Below are 26,825 nucleotides of genomic sequence, written 5' to 3'. Positions count from 1 at the left end.
TTTTGTAAGTCAGAAAAGTCTTGGTGGTGTAACTGTCCACAGATTGTAAAAAAAAGTTAAATTAAAAGGCTAAAATACTTGGTTTATTGAAAAGTGTTATATTATATAACGTATTAATTGTTTCAAAAACAATCAAAGCTTTTGTCTTTTTTAATGTTTGTGTATGGAACACTTTGTACATCAAAGTCAGTAAAAAATATAACATATTTTGTTAATATAAAGAAGTTTTATTACATTAGTTATTAAAGTAGTGAAGTAATTTTAAAATATTTACTTTTTGAAAACATTGTAAACCAAAGTCAGTGTGGCATAGGCCTGACCAATATGTAAGAATTTGTTTTGTTTGTTTTTTTTTTTTTTTTAAATACAACATATTTTGACCTTTTTATGAAGACACATTTTGTCAGATACACTGTTTATGTATTTATTTTTTAAAAAGCAGTCAATCGTTTTTAAATATATATTTACATTAGGAAAACTTTGTAAATCAAAGTCAATGTGGCATAACCAACAATAAGCAAAATGAACCCAATAAATGTTTTTTGTCCTGTGTTAGTTTTTAAAATATAACATTTTTCTTTACCTTTTTATGAAAAGGCAGATTTTGTTACTGTCAAGATCTTTGATTTTAGATATTCAATAATTCATCTTTAATAACAACAGTTAAACATTTAAATGATTTAAACATTGATAAAGTTGCTTATATGTATTTAAGGTTTACAAATATATTTTGTATATACTTTACATTATGGTTCTACCATTTGACATTTTTGTCATTAAATTAAGCCATTAAATAAAATATGTGTTAGTAAATATGAACCTTTTTCCCAAAAAAATTTCCAACATGATTACAAAATTGTATATTTTTAAGAACTTGATTCACATGTTTTAACACTGATTAAAAAAAAAAAAAAAAAAAAAAAAACTGTGAATGGCATCCCAAGCAGGCCAGAGTGAATACATTGGCTGTTAGTAAAACCCATCAAAGAACAAACTTTCGGATATTTGCTGAACTAATCCAGCCTAAGTGATCAAACTATAAAGTTTGATTGTGTAATAACAACACAATGGACGCTTCTTAGTGCACCGTCAAGTTCGTAGCTGGAAGCTATATGTCATTCAGTAACTGTTTCTACAGTGTTTGTTTACTTTAGTCATGTATGCAGTGCTTCCCCTTAGAAATCTGCTCAACACATGCTTTTCCGAATGCAAACACAAACCCAAAAACAAAATAGAAAATGCCTCAGCAGTTTCGGTTTTCGGGTAATTGCAGAAGACGAGGGGCAGGGCAGGCAGGTGCTCGTTTGAGACACTGAACATGAACACAGGATGTGGGCACAGCCTTCATTTCAGAGCCTCGGCGCTGCACGCGTGGCGTTCATCCCGAGTCCCCTCTCCTGAGGAAGAGGAGGAGGAGGATGTAGCTTCCTGCTGGGGGGCTCGATCAGGAACACACCGTGTCTCTGACTCCTGAGACGGATGCAGGGAGCTCTTTGTCCTTCAGAGAGCAGGTTCAACATTCAGCATTCCCCTCACTGCATCCCAGCAGTGTATCTGACAGGACAAAACTATTTATTTAATTTTTCTTTATTGCAAAGGATTGTCAAGATATGGTGTTAAAGCACACTTCTTTGTTGAAAATCAAAATGGCTGATCTTTCTGTGTGGCCGTTATGGTTGATTTATCTCCTACGCATACTGTCACCTGCTGCGGTTTTAAGAGACTTGGCTTCTGAGAAATGACATTGTTGACTTGCTGTTACTTCTTGCAAGATCAGTGTTTCGGTTTGGAAAAACAGCTGAAGGAAAGAAGTTTTGGAAATAATATTTTAAAACACCAATTGTATCAAAGTATATTAAAGAAATAAATTTTTATATTTTATTTAATATATATATATATATATATAAAATATATAAATAAAAAATAAATAATATTAAATAAAAATAAAAAATGTATTTCTTAGATATATTAGATATTATAAGATATTATATTTAAATATATCTTAAATAATATGTATATATATATATATATATATATATAAGACATTATTTTATAAAAAGTATACATACACTTAAGATATTATAAAAAAAAAGTGTATAATATGTTTTATTTTAAAAATTTTAAATATTATTATGAAAAAATATATATTATCTGACTAGATGTGTGCCTAGAAGTTGTTCAGTTGCTTTTCAGAAACATAGAAAAAATCCTATCAAGTAATTTTGATTTCACGTACACACTAAATTTATCACCTATTTCAAAGTTTTGAACCACCAACAGAGAATACAGGTAATTCATAGTGGTAGTGAAAATGTGGACCGCTCAGTGCGTGCATCCTCACACTCATACTGTGTATTTCTTTGTCTTGTGTGTTGTTCTTCTGAAGTGGAAATGACGGTAGTTGTCTTCTGAGCAGCTGTTTGTGGGCACTGGTAGAATCACAGTGAAAGGCGCTGGGGCTTCTCAGCGTCATTGTTTCCTGGAATCTATGCTAATAAAAACAAAGACAACAACAACAACAAAGTCATCTGCATAAATAGGCTTTAATATATGCATGATAGTTTTAATAATTATTTTTGTACTATTATAGAGACTGGCTTTTGGGTTTATGTGAAAATATTATGTAATAATAATAATATTATGTAATTCCAGTTAGTTCAATATGCTATAGTTTAGTAGTGCACTATTCAGATAAGCAGGCCAAACGTGACACTAGCATGGTTAGTTTGGACGAGAAAGAAACCTTGAGGTGAATCATAACATTTTAGTCAGAAAAACCGTAGTAGTTTCCATTGGGAAGTGGCTTAGCAATAAAAGCTCTGACATGCCTATGAGTTATTCATTATGGTAAATGGTTTGTATTTTAAACAGGAAGAGCGTGGCACAAATCGTACATGGGAATTTTTTGACTTTAGTAAAGTCCCTAAATCTGGGTTGACTCCGCTCTTTCAGTTTATGCTGTAAAAATACCTTAAACTGTGATAAAAATGATTATCTAACACAATAGAGTGTTGTTAAATGTCAACAAAGAACGTAACTTTACACAAAGGAATAAGGAAAGCTGATACGTTTCTTTGAAAATGCTGCCATCTAGTGGATGAAAGATCATATTTGAGTAACACTAGAGAAAGTTTGGTAACGTTTTGTGTTTACGTTACTGTAAGTAAATATACATTGAATTCTTTAACTCAGTTATGTTTAAAAACATCAAGCTATTTTGTATATGCCATGTTGGTCTCTATTTTGCTTCTAAGTTATATTAGTGTATGTAATGTGGCTCGCTGATACATTCTGGAAGAGTAGTTGTGCTCAAATTTAATTTTTTAATTATTTTATTTATTTTTATAAAAGCATTTTTCCTTAATTGAAAAACTTTCAGCATGGTTATCAGTGTTTAAATATATTTTTATTATGCATATTAATGTGTGTATATATATATATATATATATATATATATATATATTATATATATATATATATATATATATATATATATATATGCATGAATAATATGAATAATGTTTATATCAACAGTGTTATTAGTATAATTTAGTTTTTTTTTTAATTATTATTAGTGCATTATTATTATTTACTTTTATAATTTAGCTGTACATTTACTTAAGTTAGCTTAAGTTTTAGTAGTTTTGTTATTTACTTTTGTCATTTTAATTAATTTTTTAAACAAATATTTCTATATTAGTTTTTTATTATCATTATTATTACTCTTTTCTTGTCTTTCTCTACTGAGTATGACAATGTTATCAATAATGGTAACAAAAGAATGAATGAATGAATAACTCAGTGAAAATTAATAAAATTATTTAACTAGCTATTTACAAAAAGTAAGAAAAAGGAAAAGGAAGGGGAAAAGAATGTTATCTCACATTAAAAATCTAGCCTACTTTTTTACTCTTCTTTGTCTTGTAAATGTTATTACCAATAATGCCTCATCTACTATAATTAGTCACTCTCTAATCAAAATGACTGAAAATATTGTTGCAACCTATTAGTGTTACAAGAAATGTGACTATATTATATCATATGTGGCGCAACTGTATATTATTAGTATCATTTTTAGTATACATCACAACTGTACGCTTACATTACTGTTACTTTTTTCTCTCTCCCTATCATATACTGAAAATTTTATTGTTTTAAATTATAAAATATAAAAAATATATTATTAAACTTTATTTTACTTACAGAAAACGATTTCAATAGTTTTTCTTTTAGATTAAAGGAACAAAAACAATACTGTAAATCAATAAATGTGTTCTTATCGAATTATATTTTACATATTTTTAATTTTATTTAATTTGTTGCAACACTTACAACTATATCTTAAATATCTAAAATTTGAGAAATAAAAAACAAAACAATATAAGAAATATGAGAAATAATAAAGAGGACAGTGAGAAATAATATAGGATATAGTATAGATATATATATACATATATATATATATATATATATATATACACACAAAAGTAAATACAAGTGGTACTCAAGTTTGTTTATCTATCTATCTATCTATCTATCTATCTATCTATCTATCTATCTATCTATCTATCTATCTATCTATCTATCTATCTAAAAACTTGAGTACCATGTGTATTCCAGTAGATGGCAGCAAACACCTACTAAACTGATGGTTGTTGCTGCTCACAGAGGGATTTTCCCTAGTATTCTGAACTTTAGTACTTGATATCCTTTGCTTCCTTTGGCAGAATGTATGAAGCACTGTCATATTCACCACTAGTGGATTCTAGTTTTTTTTTCTTCTTCACTCTGCCACGTTAACAAGAAACAGCCAGGATATTACCTACAGAGTAACCCGAGCCGTTTGTGGTCCACGATTGAAAAATAATGAATAAAGAGTAATTATTGACACACAGGATCCAAAGTTCAGTGACATACTGTACGCACGCACATTGGGAAAAACCAAGCATGGCACAGCGTTTGAAATGAGACCCGCACACTGGGCGAAGTGTGGGATTAATGCAGCTCATTGAGAGACAGCTCTAGATGCAGGTGTGAGATAGAGAGAGGTTTGTCTGAAAATGAGAAGCTATGGATGTGAATGTGGCTAGAAAGTGTGTGTCAGACTGAGAGGACTGTATATGTAAAAACGGGTGGTCAGCAGAAAATACTCTGCTGTAGTCCTCCTCACCTTCCTGTTGAAGCAGACTGCTCTTAATTAGCTCGCCCTCCGCAGCAGCCCGGTAAGATCAACAGCTTAATCAGGCCGGGACGACTGTAGCCTCTCTTAATTAGAACAAATAAATGATTCTGAGTCACAGCGGTCACACACAGGAGTGCCTGTCGACAGGACGTGAATATTGTAATTGATTTCTGTGGGAAATCACCCTGTCTCTCTCACTGCCCTGGTGTAATTTAGATGCTGGTTTAACTAGCTTAACTAGCAAGCTTTCTTGACCAGTATAAAAATCAGCTGGTCTTTTTCTGTTTCTTTAACATTCACCATCTTCTCTTATCAAAGCTTTAACTCAGGGAGTGTGTGTGTGTGTGTGTGTGTGTGTGTGTATGTGTGTGGTTTCAGAGATCTGTGGCACATACAGAAAGTAGGTGTTTATGCTTGTGAATCAAAGCATTCATGTATTCAAGAGTACATCCTTGAGCTTTGAATTCATAATTGGGCCATCCGTTGGCCACCATATATATATATATATATATATATATATATATATATATATATATATATATATATATATATATATATATATACGTGTGTGTTTGAATATATTTAATATTTGTATGATATTGTTTTAAAATTTATACAAATAAAGTAAGATTTTTTTTAAATGTATTAAATTAAATATATGTAATATTTTAGATTTTTTTTGTAATTAATATTACATAATATTCTCAGAGGTTGCATTGGCAATCCACTTGGTTCAGAAATCTGAATTTTTAGTGTAGGTTATAGTAATTCTAAGTACTTTTGTAATTTTTAAAAATTAATTATTTTCTTACATTTTTTTAATTTAGCTTATTTTTATTTCAGTTGTACTTTTAGGAATTTAATTAAATATGATTATTTTTAAATTTATGTATGTGTGTGTGTATATATTAGGGCTGCACAATTAATCGCATGCATTTGTCATGCGTGTCTCATCAGTAAAGCCGGTTCCGTGATTAGCGGTAAATGTCTGTCACCTGTTTTCAAACGGGAGAGGCAGTTAATACACAGAGCCGTAGTTCACTGACAAGATACGCAATATCGTGTTCATAATCGAATGCGATTAATCTCAATTATGAACAGAATATTGCGTAGCTTGTCCGGTGAACTACGGCTCTGTGTATTAACTGCCTCTCCCGTTTGAAAACAGGTGACAGACATTTACCGCTAATCACGGAACCGGCTTTACTGATGAGACACGCATGACAAATGCATGCGATTAATCGTGCAGCCCTAGTATATATATATATATATATGTCTGTGTATATATATATATGTGTATATATATACTTATACCTGTGTGTGATGTAGTTGACAAGGCACTGCCTATTATCAAAGACTATAGGATACCTTAAAGGGTCTGTGCTATTATTGATACAATGTATAAACGAATAAACAATAATCAATAATAGTCAATAATCCTCTTGACTCAGAAATCGGAAATAGCAAGTTTAAATGGCCATGATGCCTCTGGTTTGTGTTAGCGTTAACATGTAGAAACTATACATGGCTTTATATAACTACTGTTTAAGTCTATGTTATGTCCATTGAGATAGCAGGGTAGATGTGTATATGCAGGGCTCGAATTGAGGGTGGATGTGGGGGGATGGCATCCCCCTGGTGGAAAAAAATGACAAAAAGCATCCTCTCTGTGAAACTTCATCCCCACTAACCATCCTCTTTAGATTTATAATGTTGTGTATTATGTAAAACTAATCGTGCAAATTAAACAAATTTTGTAATCATTGTGTAAAATTAGCTACAGGACGACCAGCCCCAGAAAAAAGAAACGGACCACACCATCCCCCCTGAATTTTTTTTACACACAGCGTACGTCACTGTGTGGGAACCTGAGGGCACACCGACTGAGAACGGCAGTGATGGATGTCTGACCCTATCCCACAATCCCTCTGTTTCTGCACTGTCCCTTCTCTCTCACCACTCCTAATTTCACTTTAATTCCAGCTCTCCCACAAACAAACGGTAAATCCTGACATCACTGCTTCTCTGCCACAGGACTGAAACCATGTTTGATGCTTACGGCACTCTAAAAGGTGGCTATTGTGCTGCGATTGGCTCGCTGTGACAGTTTTTGCCTGTTTTTACTGCCACGCTTCATGAGAAATGGACGCAGGACTGGTCTGGGAAGCAAAAAAGTGGGTTCGGCTAAATAATTTCATGAATCATGAATCATGAATGAGCGTTTCTCTTACTGCTGCCATACTTCCTTGTTGAGGCTCGAATGAACTCGTTGTCTGTAGTCTTGATCCTCTTGGTAGCCTCATAATCCGCAAATGTTCTTGCGTACATGTGGTATGATAAGCTCCAAACTCCAGTTATCAATTATCTGTCTTAAAATAAGTCATTTTCCAGACATTTCTAGACATGTGGATGCTAGGTCTTAGGATGAGATGCTGGTTTGATGCTGTTTATTCTTAAATAGCAAAAGTCTTGAACATCTTCACTAGAAAAAACAAACTTTCCTTCAAAGCTAGTTCTGAGAACTACTGCTTTTGTGTCTGTTGCTCTAGTTCCATAACACTGAGAATGAGGCCTTTAACACTTTAAGTTGTGTAAATACCTCTGTCACAAGTGCTCAATAGATCCTTCTGTGAGGGGGACCACAAGTGACTGTTCAGTCAAAATTGAGCCACTGGTTTTGAAAATCTCCATCTGTGGTTTTCTATTTGGAAGGAGCTGCCAGCTTGTTCATCACCATCACTGTAGCCTAGTTTCTGAAGGCCAGGCCTGTTACAGGGACGTCGTCGGTCAGCTTTACATCAGCTATGTAAAGTAATGACCTCACGGTATGAATAAGCACAAATGCTGCGATTCATCGGATAGGTATAGTCCTGTTTGAGAGTGTCACCCAACGGACCAATCAGATGCATCATTAGATATGATGTCATCACGCAATTTTGGATATTCCTCGGCTTGCTAAAGCAAGTCACGGTGTACTGCAGGTACTCCTAAAGGTCCCAAACCCCCTCCCCGTCACAGCGAACCCTTACGGGGGAACAACCACAGCCTTTGTTGGGCGTCCCGTGGATCTCACACAGTTAATATAGACTTTTCCCACTGCCTCTGCCAAGAGTCTGAAGTCATTTAATGAAGTGGCGCTGAGTTTGGAAGGAACCAGTGTGCTGCTCGGCGCTGACAGAATGGAAAAAGTGGGCGCTGTGCGCGCAACACGGGGCCCTGATAGCTAGTCACCTCCGCGGTGCCGAGCACAAGAACACCATTGAGACCATGCAGGGATCCGGCCTTAACCTCGACACCTATTGCTCTTGCCGTTGAGCGATACGCATGCACAGTTGCACGTGAATCTGAGAGTTTTGGGGCAGGGGCGGGTACATTCTTTGTCGTGGCAGTAATGGATCTGTTAAGAGTAGTGCTTGGGAGGGCGGCCTGAAATGAATTACTGGTAAAGCACTTATTGGGGTCTATTATATAACATTTTATAGATCTCTCTCTGTCTTCTTTTGAATCGATATCTGGGTCAATGATGTATTGTGTCCATGGTAAAAGGAAAAGTCTTTTAAAAATCTAGTTTAAAGCATAGCCCAATGTATGGATTCATATAGTTTTGAAAAACTTTTATGCAGTTTTCAAGAAAAGGCGAATGTCTCCAAAAATAAAAAAGTAAAAAGTAATACATATTTTTCTGTGTGTGAACACAGACATCTTAAGCATTATTTTCCAAAATGTTTTCCAAAATACTGTATATGATTTCAAAGTAAAATAATTTTTTAACAAATACCATGATTTATTAATTTGTAAATTTTATAGAATTTTTGTGGAGTCGCACCACATGACATTTTATCTGGTCAAGGTCAAATTGTCTGATAATTTAACACACTAAAACACATTAAAGTCATGTGGCGCAACCAAAATTCAGAAAAAAAATGAATGTTGGTTGCACCACATGACTTTAATTATGCTTGTAAAACAAGTTGGTTTCATATGGTTTTGAAAAACATACCATTTTAAAGAAAAGTCTAACATTAATGACTTTAAAATTTACATGACATGTGGTGTAACCAAAAAGTAAAAAAAATACATTATATTTCTATAATGTATTATACATTACATGCATACACTATATTTTATTATTTATTTATTATTATATATTATTTTGGGAAGTCGTGGCCTAATGGTTAGAGAGTCGGACTCCCAATCGAAGGGTTGTGAGTTCAAGTCTCGGACCGGCAGGAATTGTGGGTGGGGGGAGTGCATGTACAGTTCTCTCTCCACCTTCAATACCATGACTTAGGTGCCCTTGAGCAAGGCATCGAACCCCCAACTGCTCCCTGGGTGCCGCAGCATAAAAATGGCTGCCCACTGCTCCGGGTGTGTGTTCACAGTGTGTGTGTGTGTTCACTGCTCTGTGTGTGTGCACTTTGGATGGGTTAAATGCAGAGCATGAATTCTGAGTGTGGGTCACCATACTTGGCTGAATGTCACGTCACTTTATACATCTTATGAATACATGTGAGTAAACACATCTTAAACATTATTTTCCAAAATATTAAAAAAAATTAAAAGTAATTTTTTTAATGAATTATTTGTTCATGACCTTTTTGAGGAGTTGTGCCACATGACTTTTAGAGAATTAGAGAATGAAGACACATTTGAGGGTCTGAGAGGGTTGTCTCTATGATATAATTTTGTGTTATATCTTTTTCTATTTCAGAATGTTGGTTGCACAACAATGACTTAAATTTTTTGGAAGTTTTTGTTTAGATATTAATAGGCAGTTTCTCTTATTGAATTAAGCCAAACTACTTTTCTTTTAAGTCTATTTTTCTTCTATGATATGTAATATACTGTATATATTAGATATAAAAAAATGATCATCTCCTCATTGACCTATCTGTGAATTGTTTCGTAATCTCTGTGCACTGGACATCATAAATTGAGTGGTTGTTTGGATGAGAATAAAGGGCCGATTCTTAAACCTCGCCATGTTTTTGTTGTTTTAAACCATTTCCTATAACTCTTAACTGAGTTTTAGGCTTGTAGCTGGTTCCCTCTAGTTTACCCGCTCCCATTCAGATATCAAACAGTATGTTCACAGATTGCTTCCTCTTGCGCTTTCCCGTCACGCAGCTGTTCAGTTGCGAGCCCCCCTCCTGCCACCACCAGAACCCTTCAAGTGTCATCTTCCTCCAGTTTGATTCACAGTGCTCATCCGTCTCTCTCTCACACAGATCCACACTGCTTACTGTTCTCCCCAAACCATTGAGGGACTGTCATCACACCGACTCAGTGTGTGTCTTTCAGAGGGAGCCTTGTTTTCATGGAGGCCATAAACCTTCCCATAAATCCTCACACAATGCGGTTTTGTCTGGGCTTCGGATTTTGAGAGCAGGGCCGGGGTGCCTTCACTGCATCTGCGGGGCTTCTGTCGCCCTGGCTCCACGTGTCTATGTGCCTCTAATGAGGCCTGCTGCCCAACACACACAGAAACGAGTCATTCACCCTGCCTGCGTTCAGCTGTGGGCCGCTATGCTGAGTGTTTCTCTTACTGCTGCCATACTTCCTTGTTGAGGCTCGAATGAACTCGTTGTCTGTAGTCTTGATCCTCTTGGTAGCCTCAAATTCCACAAATGCTGTTGCGTACATGTGGTATGATAAGCTCCAAACTCCAGTTATCAATTATCTGTCTTAAAATAAGTCATTTTCCAGACATTTCTAGAAATATGGATGCTAGGTCTTAGGATGAGATGCTGGTTTGATGCTGTTCCCACCAGGTTTCTTAACTAGCAAGAGTCTTGACCATATTCAGTAGTTTTTTGTAGTAAACAGCATAGCAGAGCTGGACCACCAGTTCGATGAGTGCAAAACTAGCAATTGCCAGAGTTAAACTTAATATTTTTGAAAATTGATTAGGCGATATATATATATATATATATATATATATATATATATATATATTAGATTAAAAAAATGTATTTTAGTATTCACAGCCTCATCTAGTCTAATGAATACACAAAAGTTTGTATAAAATTTTTTTTTGGGGGGCTTTAAAAAAACTGTTCACACAAAAAAAATCGTCTTATTGTATGAACTTGCGTCGTTCCAAACCTATATGGATTTTTCTTCTGTAGAGCATAAAATACGTTATTTTGAAGAATGTTTAAAGGGATAGTTCACCCAAAAATGAAAATTCTGTCATTAATTACTCACCTTCACGTCATTCTAAACTCATAAGACCTTCGTTCATCGTCAGAACACAAATTATTGATGAAATCCGAGAGCTTTCTTACCCTGCATAGACAGCAACGTAACTACCACATTCAAGGCCCAGAAAGTTAGTAAGGACATCATTAAAATTGTTCATGTGACATCAGTGTTACAGCCTTAATTTTATGAAGCCACAAGAATGCTTTTTGTGTGCAAAGAAAACAAAAATAATGGCTTTATTTAACAATTTCATTTCTTCCGTGTCAGTCGAAGCACATTCACGAGAGTACCACGATGCATGTGTGTGGTGCCGCTGTGCCTTGTTTGCATACAGAGGAATGCACATGTCATGAATGTGAGTCAAAGACTGACACAGAAGAGAAGAAATTGTTGAATGAAGTTGTTAATTTTGTTTTGTTTGTGCAAAAAAAATGTAGTCTGGTAGCTTCATAACATTACTGATGTCACATGAACTATTTTAATGATGTTCTTACTGTCTTTTTAGGCCTTGAACATATCAGTTGCTTTGCTGTCTATGCAGGGTCAGAAAGCTCTCAAATTTTATCAATAATTTGAGTTCCGAAGATGACCAAAGGTCTTGAGGGTTTGGAACAACATGAAGGTGAGTAATTAATGACAGAATTTTCATCTTTGGGTGAACTATCCTGTTAAGCATTTTTTTTCTGTACAATGAAAGTCAATGGTGTCCAATACTGTTCCCCCAAAAACAATACTGTTCCCCCAAAAACACTTAGACTGTGTAAATTATTTTGTATAAATTATTTTGAGGTGAGTAAGTTATATGACTTTCATCAGAAACAGCCATGAGATTTCTGTTATTTTCACACCCCACAACTATCTGTTGTTGCCGATGTCAGTTTAAGTCAAAACACGTTTCACACCACAAGACTTGGATTGCAGACAGGTTTAGATATTTAAGGGATACTCCACCCGAAATGAAAATTCTCTCATCATTTACTGGTATTTTTCTCACACACACCTACTGTTTCATTGATTTATCACTTGGGGTTGTATGAACTATCATGTTCGTGTTGTGTTTTTTTGGAGCACCAACTTAGGAGTTCCTGTACACTTAATCATAATCAAAGTTATGTATACGTTATATAGATGCACAGAGATTGTGTAGTGTGTTGGCAGCATAAGATGAGAAAAGGAAGAATTCTCTGACTCTTTAAAGGGATAATCCACCCCAAAATGAAAATTAGTTTGGAACGACATAGGGGTAAGTGATTAATGACAACATTTTCATTTTGGGGTGTTGTATCCCTTTAAAGAAACACCAGAGAAGGTGACTGCGTTCAAGTCAGGAGTGTGTTGAGCTCCCCCCAGAGGCCCCGTCGCTGCCTGATACGCACTGACATGGAGTGTGTGCGTTTGACTAGCGAGGAAAAAAAACACAAAGTGTGCTTAGAGTGTGCCAGTTCACCAGTTTGGTGGTCTTCTTCTGAAGGCTGTTAATTAGTGCAGAATGCAGCCTACAGTTCCACTGCCAGCTCTGATGAAAAGAGAGAGAGAACGGACAGGGGAAACGCAAAGATAGAGAGAGAGATCGAGGGTATAAGGCGAAGACTTGAGTGGCTGCCAAGAGCAAGGAATTCATGATTGGTTTAGAGAGAGATCCCACATGCCCGTGTGGAGTGTGGAGCCTTGTTGCGCTGATGGCTTCTGACCTGGTTCAGTAGGGTTGACTGCACAAAGCGTTCACTTTACTCGCCGAGCATCATAACATCAGCGCAGACATTTCGGCTCCTTACATCACCGGTTAATAATTCATGCTCTTGCGCTTGACATCAGTGCATTTCGTGCACGCATGAGGAACCGTACACCGCAAGGAGGTCAAGCCATGTGATGAGCCTCCAGTGAGCGTGTGACCGACCCTGACGGCACAAGGGTCTTGCGAAGTCGCTCGGGCCAAGTGAATGCGCTCAGCACCAGCGAGAGACATCTGAGAAACATCAGAAGGGCCTCTCATGTGTGGGCCGTGGACGTGTGCAGCCTGGCCTTATTTAGCGCTCTCTCGGTTCGTGTGCACGATTCAAGAGCATGATTTAGTTCTAGTCTCTGCTTGTCGCCCTCTATTTAAGCACTTTTCTGGCTGGTACCCGGCCCCAAGTGAACAGTTTCAGAACGACCCTCTTGTTTTAACTGCAATGTGTTTGGAAAACATCGGGCCTAGTGGCTTTGCTCTCACTCCCGCTAATCCGGGAGATATAAATGACTCCTGGCAGACAGACAAAGAAGTCTGCTTATACTTAAAGGCCATACGCTTTTATCAAAAGAAAACCTTTACACACACACTCTCGCCTGGTGGCTTCTCTCGAAGGAATAGCTGAGTAGACGTTTGGCAGAGCGAATTGAGGAGGATTCCTCCATCTCTTATAAAAGCAACTTTGCCACCCTGAGGGGCCCTACGGAGGCCGACCACACTGGGGAGAAGGTCAGGAGAATGGAAAATGACATTATGTCATTCCGGAGTGGTTCAAAAAGATGGGATTCAAGGCCTTCCTGGTTTCCTCAGGCTTTATATGGTTTTTACTTCCAAAACTAAGAAATACAACAACTTTTTTTATTATAATTTTTTTCAATTTTATGCCTTCATTTCAGTAGGACAGTAAGTGTTCAGGAAGTGATGTGGGTGAGGTGGGTGAGGTGGGGTGGGGTGGGGGTGGGGGTGCTTTCACATTAACACTTTTGGTGCACACTCGGATTAGTTTGATGTCAGAGTTTGGTTTGTTTGGGTAATGTGAAGTGCTAAGTCAAAAACAACAGTAGATCAAATAAATAAGAAACGCTACATAAATTGTATAAAGTAATCAAATGTATAAAAATGCTGCGTATTCCTCATTGTGTAAATTAAATACATATATTTTTTCTTATTAAAGTTACAAAAGTGATTTAGTCAAGAGCAGCGAGAGGTTTTCTCTCTTTTGTTGTTTAATTAATATGAATGACAGACAGCAAGAATATTATACTGCTGTCACTTTTAGAGCTGCTCGTATCCAGTATACTGTTACACTTGTTTTCTTTCTCAGCTGTTTGCTTTCAATTAATGCCTAAATTACTGTTTACCAGGATACTCACAAAGACTTGAGTTCTCAAGTCTCTTCACTTTTGCTGCTAATTGCGTTTCAATGGCTTAAAATCACTTGTTTTTAAACCACGATGCTTAAAAATATACGCAAACAGTGTTGTCATGAGCAAAACAACGTCACATGTGCATGTAACCGCGATAGAGAAGATAGTCCAAAATTTTTACCAATTTACCAATTTCTTCCGGTTAATTGTGTCTACAGGTATATCGCCCACCCCTAGCAGTTTTTGTGTTTTGACGAGAACATGTATTCCATATTGTGTTTTATCATGTTAAATTCATACATTTTAGACTATTTTACTCTCTTCTCTGAAAAAAAAGTACAAAAGTTGTCACTGGAGCTTTACCTTCTCAAAATGTGCGCTTTTGTACATTGTTAATTGGTGCTAATATGTACATTTTAGGTAATAATATTTACTTTTATATGGACCCTTTATGCACAGAGGTGTTCTTTGAAATGAGAAATAAGCACCACTCACATTTTCTTCTAAAAATGTAAATCTTGATTAAAACCTAAAGGTTCTTTATCACCAGTGACGTAAACAAGTAGTAACCCAGATGTCAAGCTGTTCTATTGTTCTGAATTTATGTTAAATTGTTACAACAAAGGAAACTGGCCAAACAAAGCACAATTTTCTTGATTCGTCTAGTTTCCTTCCATCATGGTTAATTTTGGGTTACTGCTGGCCAGTAACAATGCGGTGAAGAATAGAGCAGATGTCATACTCCATGACATCAAACTTACCCCTGTGCACGCACATGTGTCCATGAGGATTGATTTGTCTTCTGTAGGCATCACACATTTGAAAAAAAAAATAAGAAAACAAAAACCTCTTGTGTCTGCAATGCAAAAGAAAAGAAACACCGGGCTGACATTGAACTATTTTAAACAACTTTGCTCATGCACTCATGGCTATTCATTTGAAGCTAGGCTAGTCATGCTAAAAACATCTACTTACAATGGTTGTCGTAAGTCATAGTTATAGATAAAGTCAAGGATCCAAAAAAGACTAATTTTCAACAGATGTGTTTGTCTGTGAGGAACAGTTTCTGGTCTCTCCAGAGGGTGTTTTTTTTGTTGTAAGATTTGACGTTTCTTAAATGGTGTTTGTGTGTTGTACCAGTCACTAGGCAAAGCGTTATGATTCTTGGATGGACCATGAGATGCTAAATTAAAGAAGACGCGTGTCTAGCCCTGTTTTGGAGAATGTTCTGACTAAACCACCATTCTTTCAGATCTTATTGTTTTTATAAGGACTCAGAGAAATGTTATTTACAACTGTGTCACATAATCTTTAAAATTTGATCAGTCTCAGCCCAAGTAAGAATATATTTCCATGGCAAGATTTGTTAACATTTTTGAAAGAAGTCCCTTATGCTCACAAGGCTCATTTATTTAAAAAAAATACAGCAAAACCGTAATATTGTGAAATATTATTATAATTTAAAATAACCATTTTGTATTTAATTAAATATTAAAATATAATTTATTCCTGTGTTGGAAAAGTTTAATTTTCAGCAGCCGTTACTCCTGTCTTCAGTGTCACAAAATCCTTAAGAAATCATTATAATATGCCGAATGTATGATCAAGAAACATTTCTTATTATTATCAATGTTGAAAACAGTTGTGCAACTTTTTTTGTGGAAAGTGATAGATTTTTTTTCAAGTTGAACAGAACAGCATTTATTTGCAACAAAACAATTTTTCTTACAACATAAGAGTCACTTTTGATCAATTTAATGTATATTTCCTGAATACAAGTATTTCTTAAAAAAAAACTTTGAACGGTAATTCTTTTATCTCAGTTCATGAATTTATCTCTGAATTTTTAGAATTGATTGTGATTAGTTAAAAAAAAAATACAAGTTTAAGTCACTGCATTAAAAAAATTACAGCACAACAATTTCTGATTGCTTGTGAAATTTTATTATTTTATTATACTTGTTAAATTGTATTTATTGATAATTCATAGATACAATAAATGGTATTTTAAAAAATAAAACAAATGTATTAAAACAAATTTAAGTATGTGGTTACAGGGGTGGCAAAATATGGTGTTACAGGTCAGTGTTTCCCACAGAATTCAAAGACAGACTCTTTCTAGAGTGATGAGATGTCTGACTGCGTAACTGCTGGCCCAGCTGTCTTAATTCCTCAAGGCGCCTTTTCCTCCAGCGCTCGCACAGGACAGTGTTGAAGGTTTTCAATGAAATCCTGCCCAGAACTAGAGAGCTGCGTCCCACCCAAACACTAACCTGGTGGTGACAGAAGAGGCAAGTCTTCACACCTCATCCTGTGAATTAGGCACAGATGCGGTTCGTCTGGCCTGAAACTCTCCTTATATTGCACATTGGCAAGAGACATTTCCTTCCTTTTCTCATCTTTTTTTCCCTCCGCTTTGCTCCTCTGTACCCCTAGACTAAAAGCATCAAATGTGTAGCAAGTTTATGTCGTTAGTATGCTAGGCTAATGCAGTGTCACAACACTAGTACTGACAGCTTCAATTAGCAAGTGTTCTTCAAGAGGCTTCTCTTTCTACCACAAAACCGAATTACAGAAGATTGCACTCTCTGGATAACTACAAGTGTATTAATAAATCAAGAAAATGAATTATTTTGACTGATTAAAGAATGGAGTAGATAGTTTATTTTGAGGTAAGATGGTCTTATTTCTCATTTAAAATTGTTTATATATTGGGCTTAGTAAGGTTAATGTGCTAACCTGAGGAAACTGGTATCATTCTTTCATTGCACAGGTGGTGGCAGCACAGAACGAGAAAACTTTTCCATGGAACTTTGTGGAAAAACTTTCTTGGTCTCAGCCACAGTGTCGAAACATGCTACTATGCTAACATCTGTTAAACGTGACCCTCATTCAGGTGATGTGGGTCTAATCTAGTAGAGCATCATGGTTTGAACCCTGTACAGGTCCCCATCACATAAGCGACACATACTGACGCTCATTACATGAGAACATCAGCCACTAATGTAAACGTTGTATTTCTGGATGGTAAACAGAAAGATGTGTGTATGAAGTTTGCGGCCAGGCAGCTGCAGAAACGCGTCAGGAACCCGAGCTGTAGTGTATCTCCCGCCTTTGGGTGAGGGATGGAGCTCTATGAATCATCACCTGCGTCCCATCCAGCGCATAGCTAGCATGCTTTCCTATTAGCCGCTGGTCAATTTTTTTGTACGGTGCTTGGTGCTGATCTTGCTACTTTCCTGAGTTTACACGTTCAAAAATGCTAACAGAGTCCTCGCCTGACCTTCTAGAGCCTCATAGTATGTTAACAAAATGGTTGCGGCCAAATGCTTATGCAAGCAGTTTTGCTTTGAAGTCCATTAGCTTAAAGTCCCTGTAAAGTCAAAAATGGAATTTTGTGGCTTTAAGTCCATGGATGCATCTGTAATCATGCTCTTCCCTACTATACAGTAGGTGAAAAAGTAGAATGTTTAGGCCTAAATTTACAGTATTCATAAAACAGTAGGCGAAACGGTGCCTGGATGACCTACATGCAGTGAGATTCTGTGTGTATTTGATCCTATCCCATGAAGCCACGCAACTGACAATGGTAGGTCAGAAGATGAATGTTGTCTATCCAAATTACATTCATACTACTTATACTGAATAGAGCATAGTTTTAGTGGTCACAAAGTAGTTACTTATTCAAAAGAATTACCTTCTCATAGAGTATGCTATTTTGGAATTGTTAGATTGAGGCTCTGTGCTAATGTACTTTTAACTTAGGTTGTAGCAGAAATACACACCTAAGTTGTACAGTTTTTTTTACCTATTGGAAATGGAGTAAAAATATGGATGACTCATCCTGCACTGCACACACTTTAAGCCAATCAGAAGCTTTCTAAAATAGGAAAGTCCCTCCCCTCGGGACCATGTAGGTATTTAAAGTTGTGATGAAACTGTGATGAAACTGAAGTATTTCATTTCATATCAACATTACACAAAAGATGTATTTCATATGTAAAGCTTAAACTTCCTGTTTAAAAAGGAAATACGCAAACACAGAACAGAACTGTGCTCTTTAAATGATTACGTGGCATTTTAAGGACCTAGGTGAGTTAATCTGTGAACAAAATGACTTTGATAAAGCCACAGGCATTGGAACTAATATAAAATCATCCATCTAAACAGTTCAACTTCAGTTGAGTTGTTTTTGTGTAAGTCTTCAGGCTTCTCGGGTCGATTGCTCACACCCCCAATTGGAATGCATTTATCTGTCATAACTCTTTGCTTCATATGTGTCCAATTAATGCATTTGACAACACCCCTAAAGCACAGAAGAAAGCAAGAAAAAACAAACACCAATAAAACTGTAATGATTCTTTTTCTCTCTCACTCTCTTAACACTGTTTGGCTCCAAACGTACAACAAAGCTTTTCACGGCGGCCTACGTCATTTGGTTACATTAACTCTATGGTGGTTTTGTTTGAATGCTTTCCTTGATTTTACTCTTTGAATTAAGCTATATTTCCATTACAGCCAGCAATTTTGGGTTTCTCTACATCCAAGTGTGCATATGTAGCTGCTTAATTTCGTCCTATTGCCTATATTGTGCCAGTGCTTCTACAAAGCATGAGAAACAAAGCTTGCTTCAATCATGTGCTTGGCTACAGTTCCAGATGAATTTGAACCATTCTTTTGTTTGTCATCTCATGAGAATATCACCCAAAAGTTTTATTCTCTTACTAAAAGCATTACCCATTGTTACAATTTGTTTACAGTTGAAAACTGGCTAGCTGTTGCGCAAATAAACTCTTCTGGAAACATAACTTTGTTTCAGATTCGTATGTTGTTTCATAAACTTGGTAGTTAGAGATTTGCTAACCCAAAATTGATTTTCTTTGCTTACTTTAAATGGATAGTTCACCCAAAAATGAAAATTCTGTCATTAATTACCCTCATGTCATTCCAAACCCGTAAGACCTTTGTTCATCTTTGGAACACAAATAAGGATATTTTTGAATATCATAATAATCAATCAATATCATAATAATCAGTGGTTCAACCGTAATTTTACGAAGCTACAAGAATACTTTTTGTGCACTAAGAAAACAAAAGTAATGACTTTGAATCAGTGAATAATGAATCTCTTATATGAGTGCTTGGCTAATGCATGCTTTCCCATTGTACTGTACATACTTGCATCGGTCTGGTGATAAACTTCAGTACTCTAGGAGGCGAAAGAGTTTTGATGTCTGAGCTAGTGTTTTTAAATAAGTTGTGTGTTCAAACATATTGACTTTAGCTAGTTTTTATTCGCAAGATTCTCTTCAGATGATGTTGACAGTATCACCTGAAAGAGAAAAAGTGGTCTAATTCAAGTGTTTACATGCTTAATTTTTTTCCCCATCGACTGAACTACTTAAGATGTACACCACCTATACCAGTCTAATCGAATTTTCATTTAGATCGAGCTCACTCGGGTTGTTTGAGGTGTTTAAATGAAGGTTTTTCAGTCAGGTTAAAGAGTTAGTTCACTCAAAAATAAAAATTCTGTCATTCTAAAACCACAAGACCTTTGTTCATCTTTGGAACAAATTAAGATATTTTTGATGAAATCCAAGAGCTTTCTGATCCTCCATAGACAACAATGCAACTGACATGTTCAAGGCCCAGAAATGTAGTAAGGACATTGTTAAAATAGTCCATGTGACATCAGTGGTTCAATCATAATGTTATGAAGCTATGGGAATACTATTTGTGCGCAAAGAAGCAAACAAAAATAACAACTTTATTTAACAATTAATTTTTTTCCATGTCAGCCTTTGCATCAATCGATGCATTAATCTGTTTACTAACAGATTATTTGGTTTTTACATAGTTATTACATAGTTATAAGGCTTGTTGAGGACAGGTGCATTTGTAAATGACTAGATATTTTGTTGTGCCTGGCGCATGATGAAATGAGCGAAAACCTCCTCCCCTGCAAACTGAGCCATATACAGAGACCAGAATATCATAGAGACTTAGGAGTTGGCTCTTTTGACATTAACTACTAAACAACCACCTTAAAAATGCCATAAAGCACCTTTCTAATGGATTACAAAATAGTGGGAAAGTTCTTTAGCTGAACTTCAGCACTTTCCATCACATCATAAGATATTCTGGAGTAATTTTAAATGTTCAGTTATTAAAGTTGGACGTTTCCATAAATCAAGCATAAGCCTTAGGGACAGGGGCAGTGTTTTTCGATATGGGCCAAAGGAAAAGTAATACAGATAGATCTTTTGAAGTGATACAATTGCTGCAGTCTACTTAAGGCTCAACTGCTATCTTTGGTCCATTCGCTGCTGTCTAATTGGGCGTCACTGAACTATAGAGCCAAATGCATTGAATTAACGTCTGAAGTGCATTATTCTGTAATTTCCCCCTTTCTCCCAGGGCTTGGCTCTTGAGCAGATGGAGATATGTCTTCCTGTTACATAATCCCACTATTATAAATTTTGACTTCATTCGGGGTTTCCTGTGTGCGCACACGGGCTCCTGCACATTTCCCCATTCTGTTCTTGTGCAAGGCCTAGTCTACATCCAGCAGCACAGATACTATGGCTACTACAGTATGTTGTCAAAGCAGACGAGATCAGCTTCCCAGCTGCTTCCTTCCCTCCCCTGTCTTCTCCTCGACTCATCTCTCCTTCCAGTCATTTCCCTCTGGCCAGACATAGCTATCTTGTCCTTACTAGCTTTCTCAGAAACGGGGAACAGAAGGCCCCATCAGCGGGCCAGCTGTTGTCTTGACGCATTCTCTCCTCAGAACAGGCCAGTTGAACTTCCTAAACTCCACTTAGGATGAAAAAACAGGACAAAGTCCTTTCTTTCTTTCTTGGAAGCAGGTCTAAAACACATTCTCGTCTCCATGTCAGTGTGCTGCGGGAGATTTTTGTATGCTTGCTGTGGCGTGTAAAACATACTTTGAGCTGTTTTGGAGAGCTGCTCCGTTTTACTTGCTTTGCGTTGTGAACCATAAAGCTGTCAGCTGTTGGAATGGAGGGATATACCGAGGTGAGCGTCTCTCAAGTTCCAGATTGTTCTTATTCCAGTTGCTGCTCTTCCAGTAAATGGAATGGTTAAAACTCAAAATCTGTGCTATACTGAAGAGATGCACGCTACATGTGTACTAGAGAGGGGTTCTTGGATCCAAAAGTGATTTTTTTTTTCCTATTATGCATTTACAGAACAATGCACAAGAGGGCACTCTGGTGGCTTTTTGACTCACGTGTTGCAAAAACCCCTTTGGTGACTAAATCAAGTGGTATTTTAGAGTCTTAATCCGACATCCATTATGATTATTACCTTATATTGCATTAAGTACTCAATGCACTTTTTTTTTTTTTTTTTTGCTTTGCTGAGGGATATGTAGTCATTGATATTGAATGTCAGAGTACAATTTTAAGAGATAATTCACCCAAAAATTAACATTCTTACCCTCATGATGTTCCAAACTTGTGTGACTTTTTCAAGGAACATACAAGCAGAAAGTTTAAATAATGTTCTGGCTCATTTCCATGCAGTTACAATAAATGAAGCCTGGAGGTTTTAAGCTTCAAAAATGGTTAAAAAGACTGTATAAAGTCTAATAAAAGTGACTTTATAGTCCAAGTATTTGTGTGACTAACAGATCAAATTTTAAGTCGTTATTCACTAAAAATTCCCCACAGTGAGCTGATAAACTCATTGAATCAGTGAGCTGAACACAAGAACCAGATCAGTAACATTTTTGTATGAATCATTCTGATTCTGGACCAACTGATTAATTAAAAAATCTGACTCAGAAGAATGAATCATTCACAAATCAGGTGTCAGAATTTTCATTTGAATTATGTTTTCTTTTTACTCAAAAAGCTGTTGTATGACTTCATAATTCTCAACATATATAGCACACAAGTCATTTGAATCTCTTTTTGGGTGACTTTTTTGACATTCATTATACTGAATGGCAAGATACTTGTCCAAAACTCACCTTTTGGGTTCTTCAGAACAGAAAAAAAATGGGTCTGAAACATTATGAAGTTGTCATCATTTTCATTATAAGGTGAACTGTTCCTTTAACAATAGGAACGGTACCTGAACAGCCTAACTTGCCTTGTGAAACCTCATCCTCCAGGATGCATCCTGTGGACACGAATGAGTCCGAGCATGTCTGTTGCGCCCACTCTTAAAGATTGCCTCCTGACTCTACCTTTACGGTTGAAGGCCATGCATAGCAATGCTGCACTTTCCCATGTGATGCTGTCCTGACTTGCTGAACTCTAGGACTTTAGCCAGCCTTGTACATTAAACAACCCTTTTCTTTTCTGAATGACATACCATGCAGGACCGTTTTTGGTGTAATCGGTAGAGTTTATCAGGGGTTGAAGCACTACAATTCTCTGTTGTAATGTTTCACATTCTTAACACACAGCTCACCACTATTTAGTCACTTTATTGACTGTAATCAGCCCTGTTTGTTTTTTTGGTTTTCACGGTAAAAAGACACTGCTCTTTGAACATCTGCTCCAACTGATGTAAAAAGCTTGAATGTATATGTAAATACTTGTTTATGTGTACGTGAGGCATCAAATGTGTTGAATTTCAATCTGAGACTATGCATGTTTCTTAGCCGGAAAAATTCCATTGACAACAAACACACGGGATTCACAGGACCTCTGGTCAATTACATGCAGTCATACCCGAATTCCTTTGAGGACAGCGCTCTGAATACCCGCAGTCATTGAATAGGGGCTTCCCTGCGTTATACTCTCATTCCAGTCGACTCAGTGACACAAGTAGATTTAATAAAGGGAATTCATTATAATGGTTAGGAAATGTACAGTTAGACAAGCGTCTGAATGTAAAATGCAGTACTAGATTCATCCTTTAGATGGAACTGCTGCATTCGTAATATCGGGGAGAATACTGTGCCTATTCATCCCTATGCCTGCTGTTTGAACATGTGCTGGAGTGTTTATCATGCCCTCCTACAGGTGATGTTTAAGGTGATGCTAAATGCCTCCCCCTTTCAGAAAACGTGACTTGAAAGTCAGTATGATGTGATACACAACAGAAGTGGTGAAAAGCTCTTATAGAGGCATGTGGCTACTCACTATATTATATATTATAGATTTAGTAGATTTTTTAAGAGGTATTACATATTTAAAGAGGTAATTTTAAGGGATATTTGAAAGAGTTGTTATATATTGTAAGAGATATTTTAATCAACTATTTCCATAGTAATGAGATTTAAATACTTTAAAACTTTTAATACTTTTATTCAGCATGTACACATTAACTTGGCAGTAAAGACTATAATATGAGGAAAGATTTATATTTCAAATAAATGTTGTTCTTTTGAACTTTCTATGCATCAAAGAATCTTGAAAAAAGAATGATTTCTGCAAAAAAGTACATGGCAAAACAGTTTTCAACAGTGATAATTATAAGAACTATTATTAATAATAATTGAGCAGCAAATCAGCATATTAGAATGATTTCTGGAGGATCATGTGACACTGAAGACTGGAGAAATTGTGCTGAAAATTCAGCTTTGCATCACAGGAATAAATTACATTTTAAAATATATTCAAGTAAGTTATTTTAATTTGTAATAATATTACATAATATAACTATTTGTCCTGTGTTTTGAACAAATAAATGACTAGGTAAGCATAAGAGACTTCATTTAATAAAAACATTAAAAATTCCTAATGATTTTGAACTTTATATAATTTAAATTATTAAATAGTTAGTGAAGTGTACATCTTAACAAAAATGTGTTATTTTTATATGCTTTATGTGAATATATGTTATACTTTTGTTATTTGTAATATTCATTGGCTGTAGCTTATCTCTGTAAACAGTAGTAAGGACTTAGTATTTGTGAGTGAATATACATAAATGTCTATTACTGTGAGACAATTTGTATATTTAATAAAGTCAATTAAAGGTCTCTGAGATGAATTAGGACAGTTTAACCATATTCAACAAAAAACAAAAAAACAAAAACAAAACAACTTTAACCTAAAGTAGCCCATATGCATTTTTTATAAAGGGAAAACACTATATGTTTATTTTTTACTGTAAAGTGTAATACTGTATTGCTAGACAAGAATTTGGTTTTCAAAGGTACTGATATTAAACAGCCCAAAACTCCAATAACAGCCACTGTGACTTGTAAAGTTAATCTGAAAGCGTAATTGTTAATAACTGGAGTATTTACATTAATCTTCGTGGACAAACCCGTTTTGAGCAGCCATATGGCGTAGCATTAACACCTGCTCCATTGCCTAATTTTTGACACGTCTTTGTAATTGTCTTTTATATGTGTCATCAGTTCACATTGTTGTAGATTCTGCGCTGGAATTAAATTACTCAGTGAATACACTAATTACTTGTTTTCTGTTAGATAAATGTGTTTTTTTTAAGCTGGGAGAGCTATTGTTCAGGACCGTAATGCAATGAGGGAAATTTGAATGGCGGTGTGTTGTAGCTGGGTCTCTCGCAGGTGTGGAGCCATCTGGGCCCCAACCGTTGAACCAACTTCCCAGGCAAAGGGGCCCCAGTGCTTACTGAGCTCTGCTGCCGTCTCGACTGCTCTTTCTCGGTCTCTCTATCGCATTTTCTCTCATATCGCATTCATGCATTTGTGTATAAACAGGATTCTCGTTCATATGTGGCATCTGGATGCATGTGCCAGTTTTCACAAGGGTGAAATTTTAGTAAGGTTTCGAGTCAGAAGTCCAATTACACAAATGTGTTTTCACTAGCAGTGGTTTTGTTTGTTGGTTTCAAACATCGAATTTAGAATTAGAATTAAATTAGAATAGTTATTGCGAATTCTGTTCATTATAAATGTTTTAAATGTTGTTAATTAGTTACCTGCTGTTACATTTTGCTGTTTGTTAATGTTTTTTATTTATGGTTTAAATTTTGCTTGTAATATCCTTTTTAATAGCAGATTGCACTTTGACAATGTGCCTTGCTTTTCCACAAATTAACTATTTTTGTTCCAGGACAATAACATAGCTTTACTAAAACATTCTTAATGTAGTAAAAATGTGACAACTAGCCCCGGTCTCCTCACAGTGAGCTCTATCAGTTTTTGGATTTGTTTTTGTTACTGCTTGCCGTCGTATTACACAGGTCTGTCGTAAATGTTGCCTTGCGTGCCTGAACTCGATGACATGTGTAGATGCTTCCTACCATTAACCACACATTTCACTAGAACATACATGGTCAAACTTCTAACCTCATTTGTGCTGCTGTTTCCAGAGATGTGAATACTTGGAAGATCACCGTAGTAACTTTAAAATAAATAAAAAATAAATCGCGATGGTCAGCATGAGCTGGATTGTATTTGACCGTATCTAAAAATGACTTAAGCTTATCTTTCGCAGGGTTTGGAATGTAGTCGAATGTAAATCCTTGATCTCGGTTGGTCAGTTTCACTGGGATTTCCCGGTTTACATGAGGAATATCACGGTTGAACCTGTGGGAGTTGGGTATCTAATGATTGTGAACGAATTGAACCACAACATGCATACAAATGTACTGCAAAGTACTCAAATGAAAGCAGAATTATGTATTAAAACAAGTTTTGCATGTCTTCCTGTTTGCAGCTTTCATTTGAGAGGGTTAAACCAGAAGCATCGCACGCGTCCGGTTCTTAGTATCATAGTATTTCATAAGCAGGCTTCTCAGAATTTGAGGCAGTTGATGCTCCGATTGTATCACACATTTGTTTCCTCCTCTGTTGCATCAATATTTATATGGGTGGTGAACCAAATAAGGCACAATAGGCAACAGCTGACATGTCAGTGCCGATGTCATCCCCTTGGTTCTTCCAGATGCAGTGTATTCGTGAATAAGCAGTTAGGTGTCCTCACCTGGCCCCTATCTGTGGCTTGTGGCACTGTGAATATTAGCTGTCTGTCAAACTGATGATTGTAAGCCACTGGCATCGAATAAGGATATATTGAGAGCTTTCTCATCTGCTGGGAAAAGTGATTTAGTGGTACACTAGTTTGATTATGTAATAATTACCGTTCAATGATACCAGGTGTCTGTCGGAGCCAAATGACCATCTGGTGGCCGAGCACTTTGTGTAACTGTAGAGTCAATGGCGCTTTGGCGGGAATTAGATTTGAATGTCAACAAAAGTATTTTCTGTGCTTTATGTTTAAAAAGATAGAGAAACGTTATACAGGAAATGGTTTAGAAACAACAAGATTGCCAGTGTGGTTCCTGTTTATGACATTTTACTCTATCATGTCATCATTAAAACGGTCAGGCTTTTTAATAGGACAGTCATGTGACTTCAATTACCTTT

The 26,825-nt window shown here is 36.2% G+C and overlaps 1 protein-coding gene across 2 annotated transcripts in view; it reads left to right on the top strand.

Annotated features, from left to right (window-relative positions):
- The window catches only part of LOC122133881 (G1/S-specific cyclin-D2-like), a 151,331-nt gene that overhangs the window by 797 nt on the left and 123,709 nt on the right, over window positions 1-26,825 (top strand). The gene's annotated exons all lie outside the window — the stretch shown is intronic.

Source organism: Cyprinus carpio, chromosome B25 (genome assembly GCF_018340385.1).
Source record: "Cyprinus carpio isolate SPL01 chromosome B25, ASM1834038v1, whole genome shotgun sequence".
NCBI lineage: Eukaryota > Metazoa > Chordata > Actinopteri > Cypriniformes > Cyprinidae > Cyprinus > Cyprinus carpio.
The sequence above is the reverse complement of the archived record's forward strand: the minus strand, read 5'-3'. Positions and strand labels throughout refer to the sequence as shown.